The sequence below is a fragment of the Bubalus kerabau genome, chromosome X (genome assembly GCF_029407905.1).
Source record: "Bubalus kerabau isolate K-KA32 ecotype Philippines breed swamp buffalo chromosome X, PCC_UOA_SB_1v2, whole genome shotgun sequence".
Lineage (NCBI taxonomy): Eukaryota > Metazoa > Chordata > Mammalia > Artiodactyla > Bovidae > Bubalus > Bubalus kerabau.
Window position 1 is genome coordinate 31167438 of NC_073647.1, and position 18083 is coordinate 31185520.

Genomic DNA, 18083 nt, shown 5'->3' on the forward strand with positions numbered 1-18083 from the left:
CTCTGGAAGATTGGTCTGCTTCCCCAGGGGAGAAAAATGTTCCTGTCCAGAGTATTAGATAACAATATGACAGTCAAATCATAAAATAAAAATTTGGTTGCATATTCTTGGCAATGTTGCCTTTTACCCAAGAACCTAGTCAGTTGCCGCTTAGTAGGTGAAGACACGGATACTGGTGGTCTCAAATAACAATCACTTACATTCTAAGAGGACATGTTCCAATTTGCTCATGCCATAAACCTGTGTTTTTGTGGCCTGGGTGGGAGTGTGGGATTGGTGAAGAGGGTGTCGAGGAAGAAAATAATCCATTATGCATTTCAGGAGTATGCTATTATAATTACAAGAGACAATGCACTGGTTCAAAATTGGGAAAAGAATACATCAAGGTTGAATATTATTATCATGTTTATTTAACTTATATGCAGAGTACATCATGTGAAATGCTGGACTGGGTGGATCACAAGCTGGAATCAAGATTGTCAGGAAAAATATCTACAACCTCACATATACAGATAATACCACTCTAACAGAAAGTGAAGAGGAACTAAAGAGCCTCTTGATGAGAGTGAAAGAGGAGAGTGAAAAAGCTGACCTAAAACTCAACATTCAAAAAACTAAGATTGTGGCATCTGGTCCCATCACTTCATGGCAAATAGATGGGGAAACAATGCATATTCTTTATTTTCTTGAGCTCCAAAATCACTGTGGATGTTGACTGCTGCTACAAAATTAAAAGACACTTGTTCCTTGGAAGAAAAGCTATGAACAACCTAGACAGCCTATTAAAAAACAGAGACATCACTTTGCCAACAAAGGTCTATTCATCAAAGCTGTGGTTTTTCCAGTAGTCATATATGGATATTAGAGTTGGACCATAAAGAAGGCCTGAAGTGAAGTGAAGTTGCTCAGTTGTGTCCAACTCTTTGCAACCCCGTGGACTGTAGCCTGCCAGGCTCCTCCATCCATGGGATTCTCCAGGCAAGAATACTGGAGTGGGTTGCCATTTCCTTCACCAGGGTATCTTCCCCACCCAGGGATCAAACCCACGTCTCCTGCACTGCAGGCAGACGCTTTAACCTCTGAGCCAAAGAAGGCATAGTGCCAAATAATTGATGCTTTCAAAGTGTGGTGCTGGAGAACACTCTTGAGAATCCCTTGGACAACAAGGAGATCAAACCAGTCAATCCTAAAGGAAATCAACCCTGAATATTCATTGGAAGGACTGATGGTGAAGCTGAAACTCCAATACTTTGGCCACCTGATGTGAAGAGCCAACTCATTAGAAGAGACCCTGATGCTTGGAAAGATTGAAGGCAATAGGAGAAGAGGGCAGAAGATGGCTGGATGGCATCACCAACTCAGTGGTCATGAGCAAACTTTGGGAGATGGTGAAGTGCTGGGGAGCTTGGCATGCTACAGTCCATAGGGTTCCAAAATGTCAAACATGACTTATGGAGTGAACAGCAGGGATAGAGGGCTGTCAGGTAGAGTTCTGTGCTTTCAAGCAAGAAACAAATAAGACAAAACAAAATTTCAGACAAATTTAAGCCCCAAGAGAAAATTGTTGAAAGGATTTTAAGTAACTCTGGAAATCATAGTAAGATTTATATCTATGCTTTCTTCTAAGTTTTTATAGTTTTATTCTCTGTATTTAGGTCTTTGATAAACTGTGAGTTAATTTTTGTATAGGGTGTGAGGTAGGGATCCAACTTCATTATTTTGCATATGGATATCCAGTGATCTCAGCACCATATATAAAAAAGGTTACTCTTTCCACATTGAGTTATCTTGGCACCCTTATCAAAAGTTAATAGAGACAGAAAGTGAACTTGGTGGTTCCTTGATGCTGGGGAGAAGGGATTTGGGGGAATGCAGAGCAACTGCTAAACGGCAGAGTGTTTCTTTGGATGGGAGTAGTGAAAGTGACCTAAAATTAGAATTATATAACTGGATGCCTTTAATGGATGAGTTGTACAGTATGACAATTATATCTCAGGAAAGGCATTAACATTTTACAAAATAATAATCTGTTAAAAAATCAAAGGAAGTGTTTATCAGTCTAGAAGTATAGAACCAAGATAGTTTGAGGGATTGGGTAGTGAGTCATTGACAGTTTAAGGACCTTTTTTTCATAGTGACTTTAGCATCAATAGTATTTTCAAAATATTTTATCATTCAGTACAGAATTCAAAGTTTTAGGAGATTGGTCCAGCCTGAGCCATATGTCTAACATTGGAATAACAACAGTTAAGCCTGGCACAAGGTTCATTTAGTATTACCAGTCACTGTGTTAAGTGGTTCACGTTTATCGACTTTTTTCATCTTCAAAATTACCCTATTAAAGTGACTATTAGTATTATAAATTTTTTACAGAGAAATGGGAACTGAGGTTCATTAAGATTAATGAAACTTATCCCACGTCCAAGGTGGGGAGAAGCGGCTGCACTTTACTGGGTCAGCCATGAAGAGATATCCCACATCCAAGGTAAGAGAAAACCAAGTAAGACAGTAGGCACTGAGAGAGGGCATCAGAGGGCAGACAGAGTGCAACCACAATCACAGACAACCAGCTAATCTGATCACATAGACCACAGCCTTGTCTAACTCAGTGAAACTAAGCCATGCCATGGGGGGCCACCCAAGATAGATGTGTCATGGTGGAGATGTCTGACAGAATGTAGTCCACTGGAGAAGGGAATGGCAAACCACTTCAGTATTCTTGCCTTTAGAACCCCATGAACAGTATGAAAAGGCAAAATGATAGGATACTGAAAGAGGAACTCACCAGGTGGGTAGGTGCCCAATAATGCTACTGGAGATCAGTGGAGAAATAACACCAGAAAGAATGAAGGGATGGAGCCAAAGCAAAAATAACACTCAGCTGTGGATGGGAATGGTGATAGAAGCAAGGTTTGATGTTGTAAAGAACAATATTACATAAGAACCTGGAATGTTAGGTCCATGAATCAAGGCAAATTCAGTTTAGTTCAGTTCAGTCACTCAGTCATGTCCAACTCTTTGTGACCCCATGAATTGCAGCACACCAGGCCTCCCTGTCCATTACCAACTCCTGGAGTTCACCCAAACTCATGTCCATCGAGTCTGTGATGCCACCCAGCCATCTCATCCTCTGTCATCCCCTTCTCCTCCTGCCCCCAATCCCTCCCAGCATCAGGGTCTTTTCCAGTGAGTCAACCCAGCATGAGCTGGCCAAAGTATTGGAGTTTCAGCTTTAGCATCAGTCCTTCCAAAGAACACCCAGGACTGGTGTCCTTTAGGATGGATGGGTTGGACCTCCTTGCAGTCCAAGGGACTCGCAAGAGTCTTCTCCAACACCACAGTTCAAAAGCATCAATTCTTCAGTGCTCAGCTTTCTTCACAGTCCAACTTTCACATCCATACATGACTACTGGAAAAACCATAGCTTTGACACGACTGAGCGACTGAACTGAACTGAACTGAAGGTTAAGAAAATTGCCTAGGTTACGGCTTGTAAGTGAAGTAACTGTAAGTAACTGAAGACCTAGTCAGACTTGTTTAGAGTCCATGGTTTTAACAACTATGCTATAGAATCTTTCCGTAAAAATGAAGTTTTCAAACACTGATATATTTTCACAGCCGGCATCTTATTATCCTGGAGTTAGTGCGTTTGTCAAAGTAAAAGTGTTATTACTGGAAGAAAGGGAAGCCACACTGAGCTGGTAGAAACAACAAAGAAGATGTTTTACATATATATATATATATATATATATATATATATATATATAATGAAATAATACTCAGCCATGAAAAGAATGACGTAACGACATTTGCAGCATCATGGATGGATATAGAGATTGTCATACCAAGTGAAATAAGTCAGATAGAGAAAGACAGGGAATTCTTTGGTGCCCTAGTGCTTAGGATTCTGGGCTTCCACTGCTGTGGCCCTAGTTCAATCCCTGGTCGGGGAACTGAGATGCCACAAGTCACATGGTGTGGCCAAAACAAAAACAAAGACAGAATCATCAGACAGAGACAAATATAAAATATCACTTATATGTGAATTCTAAAAACAAGAATGATACAGATGAACTTATTTACAAAACAGAAACAGATTTCCAAACAAAGAAAACAGACTAATGTTACCAACGAGGAAAGTGAGGGAGGCATAAATTAGGAGGTTGGGATTAACAAATCCACACTACTATGTATGAAATAGATAACCAAAAATGACCTGCTATATAGCAAGAGGAACTATATTCAGTACCTTGTAATGAACTGTAATGTAAAAGAATCTACAAAAGAAAATATATGATATATATCATATGAAGTGACAGTGTTAGTCACTCATTCGTGTCTGACTTTTTGGGACCCCATGGGCTGTAGCATGCCAGATTCCTCAGTCCATGGAATTCTCCAGGCAAGAATAATGGAGTTAGAAACCATTTCCTTATCCAGGGGGTCTTCTCTACCCAAGTATTGAACCTGGACCTCCTGGATTGCAGGGAGATTCTTTACCATCTGAGCCACCAGGGAAGTCTACATTTATACTGTACACATAAATAATACATCAGTTCAGTTCAGTCACTCAGTCATGTCTGACTCTTGGCGATCCCATGAACCACAGCACGCCAGGCCTCCCTGTCCATCACCAACTCCCAGAGTCCTCCCAAACCCATGTCCATTGTGTCGGTGATGCCATCCAACCATCTCATCCTCTGTCGTCCCCTTCTCCTCCTGCCCTCATCTTTCTCAGCATCAGGGTCTTTTCCAATGAGTCAGCTCTTCACATCAGGTGGCCAAAGTATTGGAGTTTCAGCTTCAACATCAGTCCTTCAAAAGAACACCCAAGACTGATATCCTTTAGGATGGACTGATTGGATCTCCTTGCAGTTCAAGGGACTCTCAAGAGTCTTCTCCAACACCACAGTTCAAAAGCATCAATTCTTCAGTGCTCAGCTTTCTTTATAGTCCAACTCTCACATGTATACATGACTACTAGAAAAACCACAGCCTTGAGTATACGGACCTTTGTTGGCAAAGTAATGTCTCTGCTTTTTAATATGCTGTCTAGGTTGGTCATAACTTTCCTTCCAAGGAGTAAGCGTCTTTTAATTTCCCAGAGGGATGGTATAGGGAGGGAGGAAGGAGGAGGGTTCAGGATGGGGAACACATGTATACCTGTGGCAGATTCATTTTGATATATGGCAAAACCAATACAATATTGTAAAGTTAAATAAAATAAAATAAAAAAAAAATTTTCATGGCTGCAATCACCATGTGCAGTGATTTTGGAGCCCAGAAAAATAAAGTCTGACACTGTTTCCACTGTTTCCCCATCTGTTTCCCATGAAGTGATGGGAACAGATGCCATGATCTTAGTTTTCTGCATGTTGAGCTTTAAGCCAACTTTTTCACTCTCCACTTTCACTTTCATCAAGAGGCTCCTTAGTTCTTTACTTTCCGCCATAAGTGTAGTGTCATCTGCATATCTGAGGTTCTTGATATTTCTCCCGGCAATCTTGATTCCAGATTGTGCTTCCTCCAGCCCAGCGTTTCTCATGATGTACTCTGCATATAAGCTAAATAAGCAGGGTGACAATATACAGCCTTGACGTACTCCTTTTCCTATTTGGAACCAGTCTGTTGTTCCATGTCCAGTTCTAACTGTTGCTTCCTGACCTGCATATAAGTTTTTCAAGAAACAGGTCAGGTGGTCTGGTATTCCCATCTTTTGAAGAATTTTCCACAGTTTATTGTGATCCACACAGTCAAGGGCTTTGGCATAGTCAATAAAGCAGAAATAGATGTTTTTTTCTGGAACTCTCTTGCATTTTCGATGATCCAGTGGATGTTGGCAATTTGATCTCTGGTTCCTCTGCCTTTTCTAAAACCAGCTTGAACATCAGAAAGTTCACGGTTCACGTATTGCTGAAGCCTCGCTTGGAGAATTTTGAGCATTACTTTACTAGCGTGTGAGATGAGTGCAATTGTGTGGTAGTTTGAGCATTCTTTGGCATTGCCTTTCTTTGGGATTGGAATGAAAACTGACCTTTTCCAGTCCTGTGGCCACTGCTGAGTATTCCAAACTTGCTGGCATATTGAGTGCAGCACTTTCACAGCATCCTCTTTCAGGATTTTAAATAGCTTAACTGGAATTCCATCACCTCCACTAGCTTTGTTCGTAGTGATGCTTTCTAAGGCCCACTTGACTTCACATTCCAGGATGTCTGGCTCTAGGTGAGTGATCACACCATCGTGATTATCTGAGTTGTTAAGCTCTTTTTTGTACAGTTCTCCTGTGTATTCTTGCCACCTCTTCTTAATATCTTCTGCTTCTGTTAGGTCCATACAATTTCTGACCTTTGTCGAGCCCATCTTTGCATGAAATGTTCCCTTGGTATCTCTAATTTTCTTGAAGTGATCTCTAGTCTTTTCTATTCTATTGTTTTCCTCTATTATAGATATATAATCTGAATCACTTTGCTGCACACCTGAAGCTAACCTATTGTAAATCAACTGTACATCAATTAAAAAACAAAACACATGACCATCAGAGGAACTAACTAAATTAGTCTTTATTAAGCCTATGCCTCTTGCTGGACATTGTCAAATCTATCATCCACCCTATTGTGTTATACATGTGCCCTATGAAACCCCTGTTCACCCTCTTTTACCTGGTACCTCAGGAGGCTGCCCTACATGTGCTGCAACAACTTGAGTCCTGTGTGGCTTCTGTTAAGTCAGTGAATAAGAGGTAGGACATTGAAGTAACAGAGGTTTGCAAAGGCAGGTGATTTATCCCCCTGACTCCCTCCCATATGGTCACCAAGAACTGGTGTCCATCAACTAAGCTTCCAGCTCCTCCCAGGTAGGCTAACCCTAGCCACAGTGACAGATATTTTTGAAGGTGGTTCTTCTAACTCCCCCTTCCCTTTGATCCTTCAGGATTGCTAGGAACCCCTGCTGTTTCCCTTTCACTCTGTCCATATTTTGTAGAGTCTCTTTGTTGAACCTCTCCAATCACTCCTTTTGAGGGTGAATGATACCAGGACTCTGGATAATACAGAGTAATCCTAAAAGGTTAATAATCTTCTTCTTCTTCTTCTTTTTTTTTTTTTTTTTTTTAGAATTGAGACTGAGATAATTAAGTAACTTGGCCAAGAGTCCAATTAGAAAGCAGCAGAGCCAGAAATCAAACAATTTTTTTAAACTTTTTTTTACTGACAGCTGGTTCCATAAGCTAAAGCCTGTTAGCTATATCCAGAGGAAAACTAGAAATGTCACTGAAGAAGGGATGTATTTCAGAATAAATTTAAATGAGCATCACTCATTTCAAAATTCAATCGAATCTCCCTTCAAATGTACTGTATCTGTAGCAAAGGGTTTCAGGTGTGATGTCATGGTTACAAATGTGAAATATGAAGTCACTGCCTGACTCTCCATCGACTATCACTGTGTGACTTTTGATTAATTACTTAGATTCTTTTTGTTTCAATGTCCTCAGTTGTAAAAGTAGAGTAATATTAGTGCCAGCTTCATAGAATAATGGAAAGGATAAAATGAGCTAATATTTATAAAGCCCTTAGAACAGTGTGTGACTCATGGTAAGAGGTCAATAAGTGTAGCTCTTTTATTATGGATTTCAGTGTATTCACTTCTGTTGCCTCAAACCTATCTAGTTGATTCTCACAAACAGAATCTTCCTGCTTTCTGGAGATAAGAAACAAATACACAGCTTCTCTCTCTCTTTTTTAAAAAATTATTGTTACTGAACCTGCTAGAAGGTAACCATTTTGAGCAGCTAATTATATCCCATCTTTGGGCCCTTTGGAGTTCTTATTGCCAAAAGTTCCCTTTCAATGGAATCATTAGGTGGGTAGAGATGGTTCCATGGTGAAGGTAACTTCGCTTACCTATGCTCAGCAGGGTGTGAATGCAGAGTTTGTTTTTACATTATATTTGGTTGTTTGTCTGGTTGTATTTTTTTACCTAGTCCTGCTGGTGACCAGAGGTGCTTCAGTACATTTTGCAAGAGGAACAGGCTCAATGGCTACATTGGAATCAAGCTTTTTCTCTTGGTTGATCAGCACCTTGTTGCTTAGTCACTGGTCTCCAATGACAGAAATTGGAAAGAGTATGAGATTGGGAGTTATGAGATCTGAGTTATCTTTGAGTTGTTTCACTACATGGCTGTATGACTTTGGTTAAATTGCTAACCTATTTCAAACTTAAGTATCTCATCTGTCAAAAGAGGAAGTTGGATCAGTTGATAAATAAGATCTCTTTCTCTTCTGAAATACCATGGCATTACTGAGGGAATCGTAGCAGCTAATCAAAGTGGCCTTTCCTGCTGGCTCAGCAGTAAAGAATCTGCCTGCAATGCAGGAGACATGGGTTCAATCCCTAATCCAGGAAGATCCTTGAGAAGGAAATGGCAACCCACTGCAGTATTTTTGCCTGGGAAATCCCATGGACAGAGGAGCCTGGTGGACTACAGTCCATGATGTCACAAAGAGTCAGACATGACTTAGCAACTAAAAAACAATAGATGAAAGTGGCCAGCCTTCTCCTTGTCTTATGTGAGTGCTCTATGGCAAAGTAGAAAGAGCACAGGCTGAGGAAACAAAAACAAATGGAGACCTAGCATGACTTTGCCGCTTATTCCCTATATGAACATTGAAAAGTTTTAAAATATTGAAAAATCTCAAATTCCTCGTTTTTAAAGATAAGATATGCTTCAAAACATTGTTAGAAGATGACTCATGTCAGTTTCCTAATACACTCTATGGTAGCTTTACTAATATTCAAGCAGCTTGCTGTTTAATTGAGGAGATTAAGAGAGATCTCTGTTCTTGCCTGGAGAATCCCAGGGACGGGGGAGCCTGTGGGCTGCCATCTACGGGGTCGCACAGAGTCGGACACGATTGAAGCGACTTAGCAGCAGCAGCAGCATAATAGAATTATTAGAGCAGAGGAATTTGTGATTATCTTTTTCAAACCACAGATCAGGACATAGGATATGAGGAAAGATTTCTTTTCAGATTTGTGAATTTATTTATAGGAAAATTCATGTGAATTTATAAACATTAGATTCTATTGAGCCTTTACAGAAGTTCCTTAGTTAAAATAGTTAGAAGTGTATGATGACATGGGCGAAGTATATGTATGATATGGGAAATTTCTGGTGGACATCCATGTAAATGAAATGCCATGTATGACATATAAAATTCTACACCTTTACATCTAAACTCTTGATTTTTCTTATCCTGACTCTCTTCTTGATTTTTTTCCTTTAAAAAAACCACTCAGTTCTATTGAAATATACTTTACCTACAGTGAAATTCACCTGTTTTTAGTGTACATAGTTTGATGACTCTTGACAAATGTTATGTAATCCTTACAACCATGACTGATATTGTTTCCATCAAACCATTGTCCACCCCCTGCCAAATTCCCTCAGGTTTCTTTGAAATCAATTTCCACCCTTTCCTCTACTGGATCCTGTCAACCCCTGATCCACTTTATATCAGTATTGTTTTGTCTTTTCAAGATTTTTATATACCTGGAATAATATAGTATGTAGTCTTTGTGTTAGGCTTCCTTCACTTGGCATAATGCTTTTGAGATTCATCATGTCGTTGAGCACATGAATAGTTTATTACTTTCAATGTAGAGTATTTTGCCTTTGTATCAAATACATATTTTGTTTATCCTTTCCCCAGTTCATGGACATCTTGATTGCTTCTAGTTTTTGGTGATTATGGATAAAACTACTACAACTAATAGTATACAGATATTTGTGTGAACATAAGTTTTTATTTCCCTTACCTGAGAGTGGGATTGCTGAATCATATGATAATAAAATATTTAACTTTATAAGAAAAATGCCAAACTGTTCCCCAGAGTGGCTGGACAATTTTGCATTCCCATCAGCAACCCATATGGGATCGGTTCATTTTGCGTTCTCAGCAGTGTTGAGGATTGTCAGGCCTTTTATTTGTAACCTTTCCAGTAGGCACGTGGTGATATCTAACTGTGGTTTTAGCTTGCAATTTCTTAATGAGACAAGAGTATTTATGTCCAGAAAAGTGCCTGCCACTCCTCCTGCCTGTCGGGGCTGTTAGAGTGTGAATGAAAGTGAAAGTCACTCAGGGGTATCTGACTCTTTGTGACACCATGGCCTAAACAGTCCATGGAGTTCTCCAGGCCAGAATACTGGAGTGGGTTGCCTTTCCCTTCTCTGGGGCATATTCCCAATCCAAGAATCAAACCCAGGTCTCCCACATTGCAAGTGGATTCTTTACCAGCTGAGCCACAAAGTGATTACATATAGTCTGGAGTTGAGCTGGGTTTAGGATTTCTTGTTGCTATGGTTACCCTCAGTGACCCTCCCTTAAAGGCACTGACACATTCCTTCCTTGCACTCCAGTGGTGCTTGGAGTTTGGGAATTCTTTCCTCAGTACAGTCAATACTAAAGGAAATCAGTTCTGAATATTCATTGGAAGGATTGATGCTGAAGCTGAAACTCCAATACTTTGGCCACCTGATGCGAAGAACTGACTCATTTGAAAAGACCATGATGCTGGGAAAGACTGAGGGCAGGAGGAGAAGGGGACGACAGAGGATGAGATGTTTGGATGGCATCACTGACTCAATGGACATGAGTTTGAGTAAGCTCCTGGAGTTGGTGATGGACAGGGAAGCCTGGCATGCTGCAGTCCATGGGGTTGCAAAGAGTTGGACACGACTGAGCAAATGAGCTGATTGACTGACTCCTCCAAGGAGCAGTGGGATTCTGCCTGTGTCCTGGAAGCTGGAGGGTTCTGTCTCCTTTCTTCTGGGGCAGATGGCTTGTGCTTGGCTGAGAGGAGAGCACAGGGAAGTAGGCAGGGTTTCTTGACTGTGTCTCAGTGGTGGCCCAGTGCCATCAAAGGGGACTCTCTCAGGTCTTAGTGCTTCCTCTCCAGCATGCAGCTGGTGGAGGCTTGGGGAAAAGAGCTTACAAATGAGTGCAGACTGCCCTGTAGTGTGGGTCTTTCAACCTTATAAATTCATCACGAACTCCAAGTAGACCTCTAAGAATTCATTAAAGTTTCAGTTGTTTTTTCTTACCTCCTTTTTATTGGTCATCTCTTCCTGTCGTGCTCTCCCAAAGGTTCAGTTAGTCAGTTCAGTCAGTCATGTCCAACTCTTTGTGACCCCACGGACTGCAGCACGCCAGGCCTCCCTGTTCATCACCAACTCCCAGAGTTTACTCAAACTCATGTCCACTGAGTCGGTGATGCCATCCAACCATCTCATCCTGTGTCATCCCCTTCTCCTCCTGCCTTCAATCTTTCCCAGCACCAGGGCCTTTTCCAATGAATCAGTTCTTCACATCAGGTTAAAAACAAACAAACAAATCTGTCCTCTCTTTTCTTCAAAGGATCTTGCCACTTGAAAATGTAATTCAGTACATGGCTTTGTTACTTCAGCAATTGGAGCAACTCAGGAATAACTATGGTCTTGTCAGTTATCTATCCCTATCTGATAGTTGGGCTTCCCAGGTGGCGCTAGCAGTAAAGAACTCTCCTGCCAATGCAGGAAACATAAGAGACTCGGATTTGATCCCTGGGTTGGAAGATCCCCTGGAGGAGGGTATGGCAACCCAGTCCAGTATTCTTGCCTGAAGAATCTCCATGGAGCCTGGTGTGCTGCAGTCCATGGGGTCACACTGAGTTGGACACAACTGAAGCAACTTAGCAGGCATGCACCCATGTCTTTTAGTTAAGGTGGAAGCCACATTCTCTTACAGCTTTTTACATCCTGAGGAGAAGCAGGGCTTCTTTCAACCCATGTTCTTTTGATTTGATCACTCAATCTACTATGCTACGTACCTTGGAATAGACTCTGGACCTCATAGGTCACTGCTGTAACAAATGTAATGCCAGCAAAAGGCACTCTATATCAAGGTCAAGTCCTTGAAATACTGCCATCTCCCTCCCCTATCTCGACATTCCAACTCTGGGAAGTAGAGGGAACCCTGGAAGAGATAGGGCTTAATCTGGACCTTGAAAAGAGGAGAGAGAGCCTTAACGAATGTGGTCAGAAGAAAACGTTTTCTTCTGTGAAGAAAACAATGTGCTGTCTTTCTAATGTCCTTCCCCCTTTATGTCTGTGGCAAGTCAGTTAGTACTGATCCAGCCACAGGACAGTCTCTTTAGGGCACTTCCATCTGATTTGAGCCACTTCTCCCTCCAAAAGATTGTTATCCTTCTCCATTCCATGGCTCTGTCTCCATCCAAAAGAACTGGCTGTGTAACAATTCCCATGAGGTAACTTGCCTGTGTCCAGAAGTAAATATGGCTAGAGAATCATCCTTGGGCAAAGCCTTGGTTTACAAAAATCACAGATTTGGCTAATCTTCAAGATTTAGCAGTGAGCTTGAGAAGATGGTTATCTCCCTGTAATTTCCAGTGTATGTTTTCTACTAGTACAAGAACCTACTCCACCGTAAATAATTCCTTCTCCTAACCCAGTTTAGATAATTGAGAAATGGTGATTCTACAGTTATAAAGTCCATTCTTTTGCCTTCTATGAATACATAAATATGTCTAAACTGACTCCAAGGTCTTATCAGATGATAATGTCTCAATGTGAATGGGTTTACCTTAAACCTTTCTGAAGTTCAGGTGAGAGAAGAGGGGCACAGAAGAGAGCATGTACTTGAAGTGAAGTGAAGTGAAGTCACTCAGTCGTGTCTGATTCTTTGTGACCCCATGGACTGTAGCCTACCAGGCTCCTCAGTCCTTGGAAGTTTCCAGGCAAGAGTACTGGAGTGGGTTGCCATTTCCTTCTCCATAGGATCTTCCCAACCCAGGGATTGAGAAGATGGATTGAGAATGGGTTTACCTTAAACCTTTCTGAAGTTCAGGTGAGAGAAGAGAGGAACAGAAGACAGCATGTACTTACTCGTGTTCTAATTGGGTGGGGTATGGACAGGTATTATGGGCACAGAATAAAGGAGAACAGAAATGAGAAAATGAAGTCATTGACAATGAACTTCACAAGTTTGATCCTGTGCCTAACCTAGCTGCCAGTGAATTACTTTGAGGAAGAAATGCCCTGTGTAAACAAGAATCTGGTTATCAAGGGAAATCATAATCCAGTTATGATGTTTTGATGGTCAGAAAGTTCCTATTTATCCCATTGCTCTTTTTTATTGAGTTCTTTTTAAACTCAAGAGAAGAACTGGATGTGGGAAATTGAACAGATTCCAGTCTCTCTAAGGACTCTTCTATATGTATTTTAATATTTTTAACTTGTGATAATATTTCATTTCAACAATGTAAAAGTTATTATTATGGATAAATAAGATGAAGCAGATTCTTTAAGCTGTTTTACTAGCTTTTTGTTGAGAGTTAAAAAAACTATGTATCATGGGCATTGATTTGGCATTTCAGTGCCTTTCCTTCATTGAGTGCTGATCATATTGCAAGCCAAATTCATTTCAAAAAATTGAAGCAGTGGTCTTGGAAATGAAATGACAGCAATCTGTAATCCTTTATGAAAAAGATGGGATTGGTTTCCGACTTGGTGTCTCATGCTTGTTTTGGCACACACTGCAAGACACTGTGAAGGAAACTCATAGCCTGGATAAGGAAGCATCTCATATCCTTTTCCATCCAACCTCCTTGTAAAGAGTCAGAAATACACTGATGTGATCCAGATGGAATCCTGCACTTTTTGTAATAGTTTCACATTATGATATCTTGATAAATAACAGGTGGCAATCAAGGTACTAAAAACATAACAAGTATATATTTCTGGGCAGAGGAGGAGGTGGAAGAGAGAAAAAAAGGAGCAAAAGAAACATGCAAAGAGAGATATTCCTGTTGACTTTACTTGCATGGTCAATATCAGGAATTTATTTAATGCAACATTTATTATAAAATCAATACCCAAGTTTCCAATCTTGGAGAGCCACACGTCAGGAGCTTTGCTAAAGTTATTACAAACTTTATTCTATTTAGATTTCAGAACAACCAAATGAGTTAGTTACTATTATATCACATGTTAAATAAGTCATCCAAAGCACACATAGGTAAATGAATGAACCGTGATTTGAAAACAGCTTGATCTAATTTCAAGGCACTAAACTGTTGTGATGGGATTTTGCCTATTTAATCAAAGTCTCAATAAATTCATTTTGATATATAGAGATTATCTGGGTGGGCCTGACTCAAACAAATGAGCTCTTTAATAGTGGTGTTTCTCTGACTGGTAGCAAAGGTAGAAGTTAGAGAGATTAGAGGCAGGAAGGAGATTTGATATGAGGAATCCTACTGGTCACTGTGAATGATCTCCAGATGACATTCAGGAAACTGGGACCTTTGGTTCCATGACCATTACAAACCAATATAATGTAACATAACCACATCTGAGAAGAAACTTTAAATGCAGTTGCATGGTTTAGATTCAGCTCAAGGCCCATGCTCCTACTCTTTGGCACAAGAATAGGAAGGCTTACTGGAGGTGGCATTCTTTCAGTCAGGGTCCCAGAAGAGAACTGAGTCAAGCAGAAGTTAGGGAAACTAAGTAGAGTCATGGTAGCCACAGCAGCCCTGCGACCACCAACATGTAATACTACTTAAAAATAAGTGTGTTTGTGTAAGCCATTGAGGTTTGGGGGTGTTATACAGCAAAACTAAGTGACACATATAGCATATACAGTTTTTTTTATCCTTTTCTTTAGATTTAATATTTTGGTAGCATATTCATTGTCTATTGTCAAGTAACAATATCACCACAAACTCAGTTGCTTAAAACAACACATATTTATCATCATAGTTTCTGTGGGTCAGGAGTTTGGTAATAGCTTAATCAGATCCTCTGTTTTGGGGTCTGACTAAGTTATGGTCAAGATATCGGCCAGTGTTCAGTCTCATCTGAGGCTCAACTTGGGAAGAACCTGTCTTCAGGCTTAAGGGGTTATTGGTAGCATTCCCTTTTTTGCAGGCTGCTAGGCTGAGGCCAGCATATTAAAAAACAGAGACATTATTTTACCAACAAAGGTCCATCTAGTCAAAGCTATGGTTTTTCCAGTAGTCATATATGAATGTGAGAGTTGGACTATAAAGAAAGCTGAGTGCCAAATAATTGATGCTTTTGAACTGTGGTGTTGGAGAAGACTCTTGAGTGTCCCTTGGACTATAAGGAGATTCAACCAGTCAATCCTGAAGGAAATCAGTTCTAAATATTCATTGGAAGGACTGATCCTGAAGCTGAAACTCCAATACTTTGGCCACCCGATGTGAAGAACTGACTCATTGGAAAAGATCTTGATGCTGGGAAAGATTGAATGCTGGAGGAGAAGGGGACGGCAGAGGATGAGATGGTTGGATGATATCACTGACGTGATGGACATGAGTTTTAGTAGGCTCCGGGAGTTGGTGATGGACAGGGAAGCCTGGCATGCTGCAGTCCATGAGGTCGCAAAGAGTAGGACATGACTGAGCGACTGAACTGAACTGAGACTGAGGGCCAAGCTTTCTCACTGGCCATTTGCTGGAGAACCCCTTCACTTCCTTGCTGAGTGGCTGTCTCCACAGGGAAATCTTAAAACATGCCAGTTTGCTTCCTCAAAGTCAGAATGGGAGAGTCTCCTAGCAAGACTGATGCTACAACTGTGTGACGTTATCACAGAAGTGCTATCCCATCACCTCTGTTGTATTTTATTGATTAGACGAAAGCCCTAGATTCTGCCTCCACTCAACTGAGGGAAGTATACAAAGGTGCTAACACCAGGAGGAAGGGACCATGGGCAACCATCTTAGAGTCTGTCTACTACAGATAGAACTTCTCATGTCACTCAACATTCCCTCAAAATATAATTTTTAATGCTTGAGCAATACCTCACAAGAATGGACAATAATTTAATAATAATTCAATCATTCTGTTATTCATCAGTTGGGTGGTTAGTTACCTTTTCTATTAGAATCATCATTCTGGAAAATACCTTGTACATTCATTTTTGTCTACCTGTTTACTTATTTTGTTTACATCCTTAAATGACAATTTGCTGAATTAAAGGCTATGATGGTTTTTAATGCCCTTGATAAATATTGTCAGGTAAGATTCATTGACTCACCATCCCTTGGCATTTATATATAATATGGTTAAATCTGAACTCTTTTAATAGGGCTATTGACTACATTTCATCTATTAATTAATTGTTTCTTCTCTATTTTCCTATTGCCATGTTAATATTTTTATTATTGATTTTAATTTATTTTTGTATATTAGAAGTATTAACCTGCTTTTAAGCTCAATCTCTGGATTTATTTTTGGTTCTTCTTTTACCTTTTTTTTTTTTTTTTTTTGATGACAGGTTAAAACTTTTATGTAATAAAATGTATGAAACTTTTCATTTGCAATTTCTTTCATTGTTTGGGTAATTAAAAATTTATTTCCCCTCCTGAGATCAGTGTCATTTTAACCTCTATTTTCTATTATATTTTATGGCTTTAGTTTTCCAATTTCATTATTACTGTGTACTAAGATTTATTTTTGTGCATGCTATGCTATGAGGCTTAAACTTATTTTCCCCTGAAAATAGCCAATGTGTCCATCATGATGTAATAAATGTTCCATCACGTCCAAATTTGCTTCAAAAGCTTCTGTCATTAAATATTAAATTCTTAAATATACTATGGCTTATTTCAAGTATGCTAATTTTAAAAATTATCCTGCTGATTCTCTAACCAATGTCACACTAATTTTAATTACTATGCTTTTAGAATATGTTTTCCTTCTCCAGAATATGCTTTAAAATATGCTAAAAGTAGCTTCTAACTTAAGGGATGGGTGATATCGTTATGTATTTTGCCTTCTGTATTCAGTATCTCCATGGACTATCATATCATATTAATCTTAATGTTCTACCTGAAATAATCTAAGGAAACCAACTAATATGTTTCAGTACAGATTCTTTATATAATAGAATCGTTTCAAAGTGCATTGCGAAAAATTTAATTTTTATGAACAATATTGGCATTTTATTAAATAAAACCTGAGTGAGCTCTTTAGAGAGACAGTTTACATTAATTGGGGAAAAAGAGATAGATAAAAAGTTCTTTCAATATTTTGTCCATTTTTGAGCATCTTAATTCCATTTAGATATTCATGAAAGAAGTGAAGCAGAGCTAAGCATATGCAGAAATGGTAAGTAGGAGCAAGGCAGAAAGTGATTATACAATAAGCACTAGTATGCAAATCATGTATGTTCATTTTCATAACGTATGCATAAGTATATACACTTATATTTACTTCTAATGATATTATTGAGATATCTTTAAAATAAATAAGATTGTACATTTTGAGACTCTAGAAACAAGAAAGGGCAGAGAGGTCTTTTGTCCATTTCTACATTTGCCCATTCTGTTTTCTTTATATCTACTAGCTAACAAGCAATAGTCTGCCTGGAGGCAAATGTCCCATATAACTCAATCCTTCCTTTATGCTAACACATTCAAAAGGATATGCAAATTATTTAACAATAGTAAAGTCATCACAGTTCTCAGGGAAAATAATTTCCATATTCACCAGGAAGTTTATATAGATAAATGAGCATAATAAATAGAAGCGAGGTCCTTGATGCTTGACCAACTCCTGCCACTTCTAGCCTCTTCTCAGTCATATATTCAAGAATTGAAGTAATAAATAGTTTCAAATAGTAGTTTCAAATAATAGTTTCTTATTATTTGGATGACTTACATTTCACTGTTTATCTAGGGAAAGGGAAATGTCCATACATTTGTACTTCATGCCCTCATTGAACTTTCCTGACCCCTTCTTGTGTACTCAGATTTTGAAACCAAAATCAGTTTGTTTCTGTACAAAAGCAAAATTTGCATAATCAGTGTCTGCTATTCAGTGGAAAGGTATATGAAGAGACCATGATGGTTATTAGAGAGCATTTCTATGGATCTCTTCTGCTTGGGCATAGCAGCTGGTGTGATCCTGGGAACCTGAAGCAGCCAGAGAGGTAGGGCTCACAGCACACCATGATGGGGACTCTCCAAGTTGACAAGATTTAGGACGTTTCTACTATTGGACA